The sequence below is a fragment of the Eriocheir sinensis genome, chromosome 19 (genome assembly GCF_024679095.1).
Source record: "Eriocheir sinensis breed Jianghai 21 chromosome 19, ASM2467909v1, whole genome shotgun sequence".
NCBI classification, from domain to species: domain Eukaryota; kingdom Metazoa; phylum Arthropoda; class Malacostraca; order Decapoda; family Varunidae; genus Eriocheir; species Eriocheir sinensis.
In genome coordinates, this window is record NC_066527.1 from 6,438,931 (window position 1) to 6,453,727 (window position 14,797).

The 14,797-nt window shown below is 42.1% G+C and overlaps 1 protein-coding gene across 7 annotated transcripts in view; it reads right to left on the minus strand.

Annotated features, from left to right (window-relative positions):
- The window catches only part of LOC127000615 (CBP80/20-dependent translation initiation factor-like), a 74,052-nt gene that overhangs the window by 12,684 nt on the left and 46,571 nt on the right, over positions 1–14,797 (minus strand). The gene's annotated exons all lie outside the window — the stretch shown is intronic.

Sequence of the window (14,797 nt, forward strand, 5' to 3'; positions counted from 1 at the left end):
TCTTTTCATTCATAGTATCTCATTTTCCAGGTATATAATTTAATAAGTGTCCCTTTAATGAGTTCCACCTTTGTGTACGGTAATGACGCCACCAGGTGTTAAATTACCTGATAAATGAGGTTAATTAGTCTTTGTCACACCTGTAATTACCGTGACCTTGTTTCATCACCATCGCCAGCATCACCATCATCATCATTCTCAGACATCGTCACTCATTGTCATTTTCAAACTCATCATCAGAATTGCAATAACCACTACCACCATCATCACCATTGTCATCACCATTACTGTCATCACCATTTTCATCATCACCACTAATATTATCACCACTTTCATCTTGGTTAATATCATCATCACCATTTTCGTCATCATTATTTTTGTTTTGTTTTTTGTTTAAGAAAGAAGAAGAAGAAGAAGAAGAAGAAGAAAAAAGAAGAAGAAAAAGAAGAAAAAAAGAAGAAGAACAAGAACAAGAACGAGAAGAACAAGAAGAAGAAAAGAAGAAAAAGAAGAAAAAGAAGAACAAAAAAAAGGACCACCACCACACCAACCAAATCACCCCATAACACAAACACCACCACATACCACCAAACCACCACCACCCACCAACCCATCAACCAACCACCACCACACCCATACCACCACCACCACCACCCACCACCACCACCACCACCACACCACAGATACCATAGCACCACCTTACCACACAAACCACCCCACAACCACCACCATAGCATCAACACCACCAAACACCACATCACCACCACCACCATATACATCACCAACCCACCACCACCCACCCACCACCACCACCCACACCATCACCACCACACCACCCACACCACCAAAACCACCACCACCACCAAAACCACCACCACCACCACCACTACCATCACCACCATCACCACCACCACCATCACCACCACCACCACCACCACCATCACCACCACCACCACCATCACCACCACCACCACCACCACCACCACCATCACCACCATCACCACCACCACCACCACCACCATCACCACCACCACCACCACCACCACCACCACCACCACCACTACCATCACCACCACCACCACCACCACCACCATCACCACCACCACCTGCGTCAGTATCACTTGTGTGGCTTCACCTGGATTCCTGGACCAATAATTACCTGTGTGTGTGTGTGTGTGTGTGTGTGTGTGTGTGTGTGTGTGTGTGTGTGGAGAGAGAGAGAGAGAGAGAGAGAGAGAGAGAGAGAGAGAGAGAGAGAGAGAGAGAGAGAGAGAGAGAGAGAGAGAGAGAGAGAGAGAGAGAGAGAGAGAGAATGGGTACGAAAATCTAGAAAAGGAAAGAGGAAGCGGATGAGAAAACGAAAGAGGAAGAGGAAGAGGAAGAGGAAGAGGAGGAGGAGGGGGAGGAGGAGGAGGAGGAAGATAATAGAGGAGGAAAGAAAGCTTGATAAATGAAATAACAAGATAAGAATATGTGTGTGTGTGTGTGTGTGTGTGTGTGTGTGTGTGTGTGTGTACGCTTCTTTTTCATCATTCAGCAAAACAAAAGAGAAGAAAAAAAACAAGAAATGCGAAATACAACACAAATTTTGCCTAACTTTCACGAAACAAACAAAAAAAATAACACCAACACACACACACACACACACACACACGCACACACACACACACACACGCACACACACACACGCACGCACAAACACACTCACCACCACCTCCAACACCACCAGCACCAACACCACCTTCCAGCAACACCACCAATGCCACACTGACGTTCTCTCATCACCACCACCATCACCACCACCATCACCACCCTCCCTCCCCCCTTTCTTCTTATCCCCCTCCTCCACCCATTTGTCTTCCGTCTTCCTCCTCCTCCTCCTCCTCCTGGTAATACTCTCCTTATAAGTGGTTTTTTTTTTTTCTTTCTTCCACTAATAAGGTTAAGACTTGGCTGTGTGGTGGTGGTGGTGGTGAACTGTCTCCACGTGTTCGTATACAGATAGATAAAAAGATAGATATGCAGATAGACTGATAGATAGAGAGAAAGGTAGAAGGAGAAAAAGAATGATAGGCGGATAGATGAAGATGCACTAAAAAAAAAAGATACAGAAATTAATGGAGGTTTGAAAAGTTAAGAAGAAAGAACGATAGAAAGAAGATAGAAAGAAAGAAAGAAGATAGAAGGAAAGATAGAAATAGAAGAAAGAAAGAAAGAAAATGAGATATAAATAGATAGGGGAATAGAAAAAGAAGGAATGAGCGATATATAGGTAGATATAAAGAGAGAAAAAAAAGAGAAAGAAAGAATGGAAGAAAGAAGGAATAACAGCGAAAAATGATAAACAGAGAGAGAGAGAGAGAGAGAGAGAGTATAATGTAATGTTATAGGTAATAGGACCTGATTTAACAAGTGTCTGTGTCAAGAAAAAAAAACTAAAAACAAGAGAGAGAGAGAGAGAGAGAGAGGCGTGGATGACTAAACTGAGTGTATTGTCATAAGCTGTGAATCACCTCCTCTCTCTCTCTCTCTCTCTCTGCCAACAACATACTTTCTCTCCACCGCCAACTCGTCCCTTCACCACCATCACCACCACAACCACCACCACCACCAAACTTTCACACACACACACACACACACACACACACACACACACACATTGTTTGGTTCCCACGGTGACATGCCAAAGTGTGTGTGTGTGTGTGTGTGTGTGTGTTTATCTATTCCCTCCCCTCTTTCCCTTCATTCCTATCTACCTCCATTTCCCTTTATTATCACATTTTTCCCTTCTCCTCCTTTTCCCTTCTTCCTTTCTCTCTCTCTCTCTCTTCTCTTCATTCTTTTTTTTTTTCTTTTTTTCTTTTTCTCTTACATCTTTATGACATTTACCTCCTCCTCCTCCTCCTCCTCCTCCTCCTCTTCCTCCTCCTCCTCCTCCTCTTCTTCTTTCTTGTCATCTCTTATCACCTCCCCTTCACCGTCCCCCACCTCTCTCTCTCTCTCTCTCTCTCTCTCTCTCGAACAAGCAGACAAAAAGAGAAATAGTGAATTGACAGAATATAGAAAAAGAAGTTGACAAATCTATTCTTTTCCCCTTTCAATTACTTTCTTTCTATCGTATTTTCTATCTTATCTTGTTAATTTTCTTTACTTTCTTTATCTTTCGTTTTTTTTATTTTCTCTCGCTGTTTTCTTGTCTCTCAGTAAGTAGAATAAACGAAAAAATAAATATAAAATAGAGTAATCAATTATCTTCTTTTTCTCAATCTCCATCACTATCTTATCTCATCGAAAATTAAAGATATAATTAAATAATGATAGCTAATAAGAATGATAGTGAAGGAATCCAGTATTTTGTTTTCCTCTTTTCCTTTCTTTCTTTTTTTTCTCTTCAAGGGGTAGGAGGTGGCTGAGTGGTTAGCGTGCGGGCCCCACATTCACCGCGTTCTGGACGACTTGGGTTCGAATCCGCCGCTACCACCTGGGATTTTTCAGTCACCCCCGAGTGGCCTAAGACTACCCACATGCTGTCCTGAAGACCACCCATCAACCCGGACTCTAGAGGAAACCGTCCAAGTGAATCAAGAACGAGCATGAGCTAATAAAAGATGGCGCCACTATAAACACTTGCCTGCGCCATGACGGGTTGGAGCCGACCACTAGGCCCCTCAAGAAAGCCTGCCGGCGCTACAGGGGAACACGTAGAAAAAAAACTTCTCTAAACTTTGATGATGGTGAAGAAGTCAAGTTGTTTTCATATATTTCTTTCTCTCTTTCTCTTCGAAGGGTAAAAAATGCAAGTCACGCTCCTTCTAACCTCTGATAACAATGGATTTTTATTCCTCTTATTATTTCTGTTTAATAGTCATTCCTTTGTTCTAAGCTTTTAAAATGATAAACGTCAGTTATCTATTATATTTTTTTGTCTTTCTCTTCTGTCACGTTTTCTGAAATTCTGATGATGATAATATTTTTTTTTTTTTTGTTAAGTTATATTTCTCTCTGATTTTTTCTTCTTTTGCCACTTTTCTAGCCTCTGAATAAAGATTAGATTTTCTTTTCTTCACAAATTCACTCAGCATAAGTTTTAATATCTCTAAGTCTTAAGTAATTATCTCATCTATTTTATTTTATTTTATTTTGATGTTAGTATATCGATTCAATTTTCAAGTCAGTACCTTCTTACAAGTTTAAAGTACATATATCGGTTCAAATTTTAAGCTTCAAATTTAAAGTCAGTCTCTCGGTTTAAGTTAGATCTATCACTTCAAGTTTTAAGTAAGTCTCTCGGTTCATGATTTAAGTTCATATCTCGGTTCAAATTTGACGTAATTCTTCCACTTCAAGTTTTAAGTTACTATCTACTCAAATTTTAAGGTAATGTCTCGGCTCAGGCTTAAACCAATAAATCTCAGTTCTTCTAAGTAAATTTCTACGTTAGAGCTCCAATCATTTCAATCATTCCAATCATTCCAATCATTTTTCCCTTCTCTTACTTCAAATGTCTTCTAATGCCTCGGGCCAAGTCTTAAACCAGTAAATGTCGGTTCTTCTAAGTAAATATCTCTGTTCGAGTTCCAATCATTCCAATCATTTTTCCCTTCTCTTATTTCAAATGTCTTCTAATGTCTCGGCTCAAGTCTTAAACCAATAAATCTTGGCTCTAAGTAAATATCTACGTTCGAGAGGTTGTTGTTTTCTTGTTGTTCTTTTGTTTCTTTAATCTTTCTTATCTTCTCTCTCCTAATCTTGCTTCTCTAGGTTCGTTTTTTCCCTTTTCTCTTCTCTTCTTTACTTTTCCTCTCTTTCTCCTTATATTCTCTTACTTCAAATTGTAAGAGCATAAGTAACAAGTGTCACCTGTTAGCTAACCTTCAAGTGGGCGTGGAGGCGAAGTGGGCGCGGGTGTAGGCGTGGGCGTGAAGGTGGGTTTGATGAGTGGGCGTGGGCGTGGGCGTGAGGGCGTGTCAAAGGTGAACGCAAAGGACGGCGGACAGGTGCACCGTGCCGCTAATTGGCTGTATCGCTCAGGTAGGCACAGGTACACACACACGGGCAAGACGCACACAGGTACACACACACACGTACACACATGTGAGGCCACCGCGTCCAGGGATTAAGAGCGGGGGATAGAGATAGAGAGCGAGAGGTTGTTGTTGTTGTTTTTCTTGTTTCCTTAATCCTTCTTAATCTCTTCTTCTTCTCTGCTCTCTCCTAATTTTGCTTCTCTCGGTTTTTTTTTCCCTTCTTCTTCTCTTCTCTTTCTGCTTATTTTCTCGTCCTCTTCATCCTTATCTCCTTTTCCTCTTCTTCCTTATCTCCTTTTCCTCTCCTCTTCTCTCTCCTAATCTTGTTTTTCCTGCTGTTATAAGACGCTCTCATTTGTTTCCTCTCTCTTCTCCTTTCTCTCTTCTCTTTTCTCACCTAATTCTGTTTCTTCTGCTGTTTAAAATGCTCTCGATGTGTCTTCCTCTCCTTTCTCTTCTCCTTTCCCTCTTCTCTAAGCTTCGTTCTCTCCACGTCCTCTTCCTCCTGTCTTAAAACCAAACGGAGGCGAGGAGGGAGCAAGCGAAGGGCAGCGGGGCCGTGACGGGAGTGTGTGCGTGTGTCCGTGGCGAGGGGGAGGGCGCTTCTGACTAGTGTTGGCGACGCGGGGCAGCACGTCGCCTCGTTTTCTTTGAGTGCCCCCTGAACCCGTGTCTTGGCGCGGGGAGGCGGCGAGGATTAGAACCAGGAAACACGTGAGAAGCGAGGTGGAGGTGGAGGTGGAGGAGGGTGGATGCACGTATATGTCTGCGTCATGTGGGGATTATACCATGTGTGTGCGTGTGGGGAGAGTGGGGGTGGGGGGGGGGCGGTTCGAGGGGGGAGGGAGTGGTTTGTGGAGGGGAGGGGGGAGGAAGGTGTGTGTGTGTGTGTGTGTGAGGGGTGTTTGTTTGTCTGTGTGTTTGTTCTTGGTGGGGCCTCTTTTTTATGTTGCTTGTAGCTCTGGTAGGCTTTCCTGAGGGTTCTTATGGACGGCCCCAGCTCGTTAATGGCGCAGGCTAATTTTATTTACAGTGGCTGCCGTGATGTGTGACTCCTGCCTGGCCCATGCCGCCCCCCGGTGCTCCTCTTGACCGAAGTCGCTGAAATGAGAATCCGGGCCGCACGCTAACCACTCGGCCACTGCCTCCTCAATGGTAAACCCCAGCCCGTTATGGCGCAGGCACATGTTTATAGTGGCGCCATCTTGCTTGGCTCATGCTGCCCCCCGGAGCTCCTCTTTGATGCTCATTAGAGAGTATTGCTAGAGTTCGGGATGGTAGGTGGTCATTTGGCGGTGACTGAAAATTGTCAGCTTGTAGCGGCGGGCGGGACTCGAACATGAACCCTCCAGGACGCCGCGCCCGCACGCTGTCCATTCAGCCACCGCCTCCTGTGTTTCTTTTATTCTCTCTTTAGCTTACTCGTTCTTTTTATTCAATTCTTTTTATCACTTCTTGGTTTCCTTATATATATTTTTTCTTCTACCTCTTTTTCTGTCTTTTTCGCTTTTTTTCTTAATTATTTTTTTTCTCTTCTTTATTACTTTCCTTTAGTTTCGTTCCTTCGTTATTTTTTTTTCTTTCTTTCTATCTTTCTTTCATTCTCGTTTTTTCTTCATCTCTACCTTTTCTATACTTTTATTTATTTCGCTCATTTTTTTCTTTCTCCATTTTTCTTTTGTTTTCGTGTTATTTTAATTTCATCTTTCAATTTTTTTTTTTGTCTCTTCCATTTTCTTTTTTTTTCATCTTTCTTCCATTTTCTTTATTTTCTTTTTTTCTTCTGATCATTTTCATTTTTGCTCTTTTTCTTTCCATCCTTCTTTCGTTTTTCTTTCTTTTTTTCTTTTCTTTTCTCCTGCACGTTTCTTCCTTATCCTCTTATTTCCTTATTTGTCCTTCCTCATCGTCTTCCTCTTCCTCTTCCTTCTTCGCTATTTTCTCTCCTCTCCCTTTCTCCTCCTTTCCCTTCCTCTTCCTTCCTTCTTTTCTTCCTTCCTTCCTTCCTTCCTTTCTTCCTTCCTTCTCTCCTTCCTTCCTTCCTTCCTTCCTTCTCTCCTTCCTTCCTTACTTCCTTTCTTTCTTCTCTCCTTCCTTCCTTCCTTCCTTCCTTCCTTCCTTACTTCCTTCCTTTCTTTCTTCTCTCCTTCGCACACTTCCTATTCCTATTCCTTCCCTATCCCCATTTCATCATCTTTCCTCTCCCCTTCTTTCTCTCCCTTCTCCTTTTCATCCCATCCTTCTTTGTCATCTTTCTTCTCTCCCTTTCTTTTTTTTCTCTTATTTTCCTCGTTTTCATTTCCTCCTCCTCTCCCTTCTTTTCCTTCTCTTTTCCATCTTATCATTTTCCTTTGTGTTCTCTTTTTTCCTCCCTTTTTCTTCCTCTTTCTTCCCTCCCTTTCTTTTCTTTCTCTTCTCTTCCTTCTTTTCATTTCCTCTCTTCTCCCTTCCTTCCCTTCTCTTTTTCATCTTATCATTTTCCTTTGTGTTCTCTTTTTCCTCCCTTTTTCTTCCTCTGTCTTCCATACGTTCCTTTTCTTCATCTCTTCCTCTTCTTCCCTCTCTTTATTCCTCTTTGCTATCCCTTTTCTTTCTCTCTTGCCCTCTTTCTCTCTATCTCCATTCTTCTTTTCCATTCCAATCTCTCCGTTTGCCTCTCCTATCCTCTCTCTCCTTTTCCGTTTCCCCTTTCTCTCCCTTTCTTTTTCCTTTCTTTCCCTTTCTCCTTTTCTTCCTCCGTTCTATCTTTTCTCTCCTATTTTGCATCCCCCTTTTCCTTTCTCTTCCTCTTCTCCCTAATTTTTCTTCCCCTTTTCCATCCTCCTCCCCTCCTTTTCTTCCCTTTCTTTCTCCTTTCCATTCCTTTTATTCCTTGTCCCTTTGCCTTCTCCCCCCCTTTATTCTTCTGTTCCTATCTTCTTCTCTCCCTCCCTTCAATCCTCTCGTCTTCCTCCCCTCCCTTCATCATTTATTCTTCTCTTGCATCCCTTCCTCTTCGCCTCCCTATTCCTTTCTCTCTCATCCATCCCTTTCCCTTTCCTCCACACTTTCCTTACCGATCAATTTTGCATATTCTCCACCACCTCCTGCTCTCCTCCTCCTCCTCCTCCTCCTCCTCCTCCTCCTCCTACTCCTCCTCCTACAGAAAATCATCGTCGAAAAAAGAAAACTGTATAAGAAATATAAATTGTCACACACTTCACAGTAATTATATCAACATCAAGAGAGAGTGCGAAAGGAAAATCAGAAAACAGAAACGCGAGTACGAGATGAAAATATCACTTAAGGCTGAGTCGACAGAGTGACGGCGCCGCGTTCAGGAGGACGCGAGTTCAATCCCCGCCCGGTGCCACCAAGCTGGGATTTTTCACCCGCCGCCGAGTGGCTTAAAACTACCCACATGCTGTACAGAAGACCACCTATCAACCCGGACTCTAGATTCTAAGATTAAAGATGAGCTCCGGGAGGGCAGCATGAGCCAATGCAAGATGGCGCCACTATAAACACTCGCCTGCGCCAGAACGGGCTGGGCCAACCATCAGGCCCCACCGGGAAGAAGCCTACCTGCGCAATAGGCCGCGACGTAAAAAAAAAAAAAAGTTACATAAACAAAAAAACTGTTAAAAGTAATATCGGCCCACTATTAGAAAATGGCGACATAGTTAGCGATGACAAGCGAATGGCGTCGGTCCTAAATTCAACCTTTAGTAGCGTATTCACAAAAGAGAACATGACATCGATCCCCGCCCCGAGGAATATTTTTCAAGGCCCTGAAGAACATAAGCTTGCGTTGACCGAAATTGATATCAGTGAAGTGCGTGCGTACCTGCAAAAAATAGATCCAAATAAATCTCCGGGTCCCGACAATTTATCTCCTCGCGTGTTAAGAGAATGCAGTCAACAGCTAGAATTACCCATAACGTTAATGTTCAACAAGTCATTAGCACAGGCAAGCGTGCCCCTTGCGTGGAAAAAAGCCAATGTTACCCCGATCTTTAAAAAAAGGAGATAAAAAACGCCTTACATCTGTCCTAATTAAAATATTCGAAAAAATAATCAGGGATAAAATGATCACGTTCCTCGAAACAAATGATTTGATAACTGATAATCAGCATGGATTTCGCAGAAATCGCTCTTGCCTTACCAACTTATTAACTTTTTTTCAACGACGTTTATTCAAGTTGGGACGCCCGAACCTCATATGACGTAATTTACCTATACTTTCAGAAAGCGTTTGATGAAGTTCCCCACGTTAGGCTTATTTCAAACCTGCGTTCCCACGGTATAAGTGACCATCTGTGTGCGTGGATTCATGACTGGTTCACCGACAGACAACAGCGTGTAGTTCTTAAGCTGCATGTATCATATATCAATGCCGCCGTATATACATATGCCTAATAAAAAAAATCTGATATTAAAAAAGAAAAAAAAAAATAAAAAAAAGATATTGATATTGATCTTTGCTGGGATGAAGGGCTACCCGAGTCCCCCATGAGTCACCCAGCCCACCGCGCATGCATGCGCATCAGGACTGTCAGCGCATCCACTTGGCGCATGCAAGACGACATGCGACGACAAGGCTAGAGCTGAGTCATTTGGTTTTGGGTTTGGCGCTGTTATGGGGATGGGGATATGGTAATATGTTAAATGGTGCGCAGATGACAGCAGAGCATACACAAAATAATGAAAAAAAAAAACAAAAAAACGGTTATGTTTACAAGATAACACTTTCTTATTCGCGTGTCTCATATCCGCCCCCCCCATGTGTGTGCGAGCGCCCAACAACGCCAGGGTTCAGATGGATAAAAAAAAAAAAACTCAGATTGTTTTAGTGTGTAAGTAACACAACAAAGCAAAAAACATTGTTAGTTGTTTATTGTAAAAATAAAAATAAAGATCCTGCGCATACTTTTCACTTTTCACGACGACGAACGACAACGGGTTCAAAAATTCTTCTTCGAGTGGGGTACTTATATTGATGTTTTCCATTTTTCATATTGATTTTCTACCTATCTAGTAATTTTGAAGTCGAAAAAAAGCCGGCACTGGGGTTGGCTACAGGTCTTCAAATAGCCGGCAGACGGCGGGTTAATGGTGAAGCATCCGATTGGCAACCCGTAACCAGTGGCGTTCCTCAAGGTTCAGTCCTGGGGCCAACACTTTTCATAATTTACGTGAACGATTTAGAGACTGATATCCTGTCAAAAGTAGCCAAATTCGCCGACGACACCAAAGTAGGAGGTACGGTAACGAACAGTATAAATTGCGAAAATATTCAATCAGATTTAAAAAGACTTGCCGACTGGAGCGAAAAATGGCATATGTGTTTCAACGTAGATAAATGTAAAGTAATGCACATAGGTGAAAAGAATCCTAACTTTAAATATCAGATTCAAGGACATGAGCTCAGCGAATTAAAACAAGAAAAAGATCTTGGTGTCATTATCAGTAACACTCTTAAAATGAGTGATCAATGTTCTGCAGCGAGTAAAAAAGCCAATATGATGTTGGGATTAATCTCAAGAAACTTTGATTATAAATCACCCGAACTTATGAAGAGATTATATTTAGCATTTGTAAGACCACACCTAGAATACGCCGTTCAGTTCTGGTCACCGAATTATATCAGAGACCAAGTTTTGCTAGAAAAGATACAGCGACGAGCAACCAAACAAATTCCAGCGTTCCGTAACTTGACGTATGTTAAAGAGTTTAAATATGTTTTCCTTGAAAAAGCAAAGGTTAAGAGGGGACTTAATCGAAGTGTTCAAAATCCTTAATGGATTCGAAAACATTAACCCAGATAGTCTATTTCAGAGAGACACCAACACAATAACACGCAGCAACGGTATGAAGTTAAAGGGAAACAGATGTAACACATTGGCGCGCAGAAGTTATTTCAATAATAGAGTCGTCGATCACTGGAATAGACTCCCACCGTCAGTAGTTAGCGCACAGAGTATCAATAGCTTCAAGTCTTCATCGGATGAGTACTTCAGGGATATAGGATTTTACTGACCCTTTTTCATATGTATCAGACACTTCAGTACGACTACGACCTGAAGACTTTGTTAATGATTTCCCCCACAGCTTAGGTCACCATTAGCGTAAGTTAAGGGTAGTAATTTCCTCTTATTTATCTCTTACTGTAAAATTTCCATGTCCCTTTCTTCCTTAAAGGCAAATGGTGATCTCTTCTAACTATTTCCTGCCGGCACGTTGCCGGAGGGAGAGGTGGGTGGGGAGGAGCCTTCATCTATTCTATCCTGTCCTACCACACGTAGATCACTAGTAGTAGCGGTAGTAAACAGACACCCTCGCCATAGACCGACAGGTCTTCTGGTGTCAGTTCTTCCTATGTATTCCTATGTTCCTATGTTCCCCCTCCTCCTCCTCCTCCTCCTCCAACTGCAAGTCAAGGGGAAAGTCACAGGTGGGTGACCCACCCGGTCACAGACATCACCTGTGCTAATTAAGACTAGGTAACACGTTCACCGCTACACAGGTAAACGGCAAGCACGTGCAGGTAAGAACAGGTACGACCTCCTTAATTGGACAGGTGGCGAGGCACTTCAGGGGTGTCTGGAGGATGAGGAGGATGAGGAGGAGGAGGAGGAGGGTAAAGAAGAAGAAAGGAAGGTTGAAGACATGCTATGCTGAGTGTGTGTATTCAGTTTTTATTTTTTTGTTTTGTTTTGCTTCGCGGAAAAGTGATGATGATGATGATGATGATGATTGGCTGGAAGAAGCAGCAGGATATATATATATATATATATATATATATATATATATATATATATATATATATATATATATATATATATATATATATATATATATATATATATATATATATATATATATATATATATATATATATATATATATATATATATATATATATATATATATATATATATATATATATATATATATATATATATATATTTCTGTGATTATATGTATGGTTGTATGTGTGTATGTATGTATGTATGTATGTATATATATATATATATATATATATATATATATATATATATATATATATATATATATATATATTCTCTTTTTACGTTTTTGGCCTGTGGCGCCGGTAAGCTTTCTTGGTGGACCTGCTGGTCGGCCCCAGGCCGTTGTGACCCAGGCAAGTGTTTATAATGGCGCCATCTTGCTTGGCTCATGATGCCCCCCGGAACTCATCTTTGATCCTTTCCTTTATAGAGACAATCTAGAGTCCGGGTTGATAGGCAGTCTCCAGGGCAGCACGTGTGGCCATTCGGCGGTGAATGAAAAAAATCAGCTTGTGGCGGCGGGCGGAGCGCGATGCGTCCGGACAAGATCATGGAGAAGACCTCCTGGACTCGGCACGCTAACCACTCGGCCACCGCCTCCCTCCTTTATGAAAATGTTCAATCTCTATTTAGAAGTCTCTGTGGACGTAAATAAATGAATATGAAAACAAACCCAGATATTATCTTCAAGTAATATATACAGGTACATGAATGCCCCTGCGTGTTGTGAAGTGTGTGACTATTATTTCGTGCTGCTTGTAGCGCCGGAAGACTTTCTTGAGGGGCCTTATGGACGGCCCCAGCCCATTTGTGGCGCAGGCTAATTTTATTTATAGTGGCTGCCGTGAAGCACGACTCTTGCTCGACTGGGACACTGTTACTGTCTCATCGACGATGGTTCCCCGCATTCTCTCTTTCATCATTCCTTTCTTTCATTGCGTTGTTTCTGTTGTGTTTTCATAATTCTTCAAAGAACAACAACTATAGATAGTGGCCTGATTATGTTTTATGATTTATTTTCATTTATTCACATTTCTCCATTTGTTATACGGCTTGCCTTCAAGGGTGTGTGTGACCTTCGGAGCTTGCTCGGTGGCGTGGCCGGAGGTTAAGCTGCTCCCAGGGAGGCTATGTATAGCGTCCCTGCCTGCACCGCTGAGTTACGGGACTTATCTCTGTGACCGTGTGTGTGTGTGTGTGTGTGTGTCTGTGTGTGTGTGTGTGTGTGTGTGTGTGTATGTGTGTGTGTGTGTGTGTGTGAGGGGGGGGGGGGGAAGAGTTAGGTGCGTGTGTGTGTGTGTGTGTGTGTATGTCTGTGTGTGTGTGTGTGTGTGTGTGTGTGTGTGTGTGTGTGTGTGTGTGTGTGTGTGTGTGTGTGTGTGTGTCTGTGTGTGTGTGTGTGTGTGTGTGTGTGTGTGTGTGTGTGTGTGTGTGTGTGTGTGTGTATGTCTGTGTGTGTGTGTGTGTGTGTGTGTGTGTGTGTGTGTGTGTGTGTACGAGTATTTTCTTGTGGACATGTACACACGAGAGCAAGGGTGCAACAAAGAGTGGTTTGTGTGGATAAATTCAGCTGTTTACATTTTTTTTCTGAATGAACTAGAATATAATTGCTCAAGTCATATTTGCCTTTTATGTACTGAGTAAGCACTTATTCTGCTATCAGTTCCGTCACGCGCAGCACAGTTCAATATTTATCTATTTTCTCTTTGCATCAGTGGAAGAAGTCAAGGGCAGAAAAAAACAACGAGAGAACGCACAAAACATCTGATCTCGAAAAGGAAAACTGATAAAGAATTCCAAGAGATTATTCAAAAAAGGTTCGGGAGGTGTCTGACACTCTCCAAGGAAAGAGTTCAAGTCATAGGCAGGGGGAGATGCAAACGACTGAAGGCTGTTCCAGAGTTTACCGGCGAACACCAATCAAACCTTTCCTAGGGCTGTAAGGCGGAGGAAAAAAGACTTGGAAACCACTGCACTAAATTATTTGCACGGGCATGTCTTTCTGTGATTAGATGTATGCATGTATGTGTGTGTGTATGTATGTATCTATGTATGTAAGTCAGTCTTTGGTTTGTATCTGGCTGTGAAAGTGCTCAATAAATATGTATAATAGGTATGTATGTATATATGTATGTATGTATGTAGCCTATGTATGTATGTATGTATGTATGTATGTAAGGCAGTTTTTGCATTGTCTCTGGCTGGGAAAGTGCTCAATAAATATGTATAATAGGTATGTATGTATATATGTACGTATGTATGTATGTAGCCTATGTATGTATGTATGTATGTATGCATGTATGTATGTATGTATGTATGTATGTATGCATGTATGTATGAATATGAAAGCACTGATATATAAGCATGTAAACAAATTCAACAGTGGAAGAAAACCAAACATTTCAACAAACACACACAACACAAACAGACGAAACACAACCGACCCACAACCAAACAGAAGAGACACAAACAACACACAAACGAAACACAAGCAAGAGACAAACAAGCAAGCCAACACAAACACCAAACACACAGATGCGCCACTTCAGGGCCGCGCAGGAAGTCAGTAAAAGGCGGAACAGACGGACGCGTGAATCCCCTGAACAGTTTCCGTATTTGGCGACACGTGAGCGGCACACACACACACACACACACACACACACTCACCTGTCTGCCTGTGTACCGCGCCTTGTCCTTCGTTGTAGCGGGACAGGAATAGAGCCGAAGAAATAAGAGGTGACAAATATGAAAGGACAGATGAGAGAGAGAGAGAGAGAGAGAGAGAGAGAGAGAGAGAGAGAGAGAGAGAGAGAGAGAGAGAGAGAGAGAGAATGTTTGAAGAATAAGAAAGAGAATAAGAATGAGAAGAAAATGAGAATCAGAATGAGAATGAGAAAAAGAAAGAACGAGAAAGTGAGATAATGAGAATGAGAGAAGAGAATAAAAATGAGAGAATAAGAATGAGAAAGAGAGAGAATG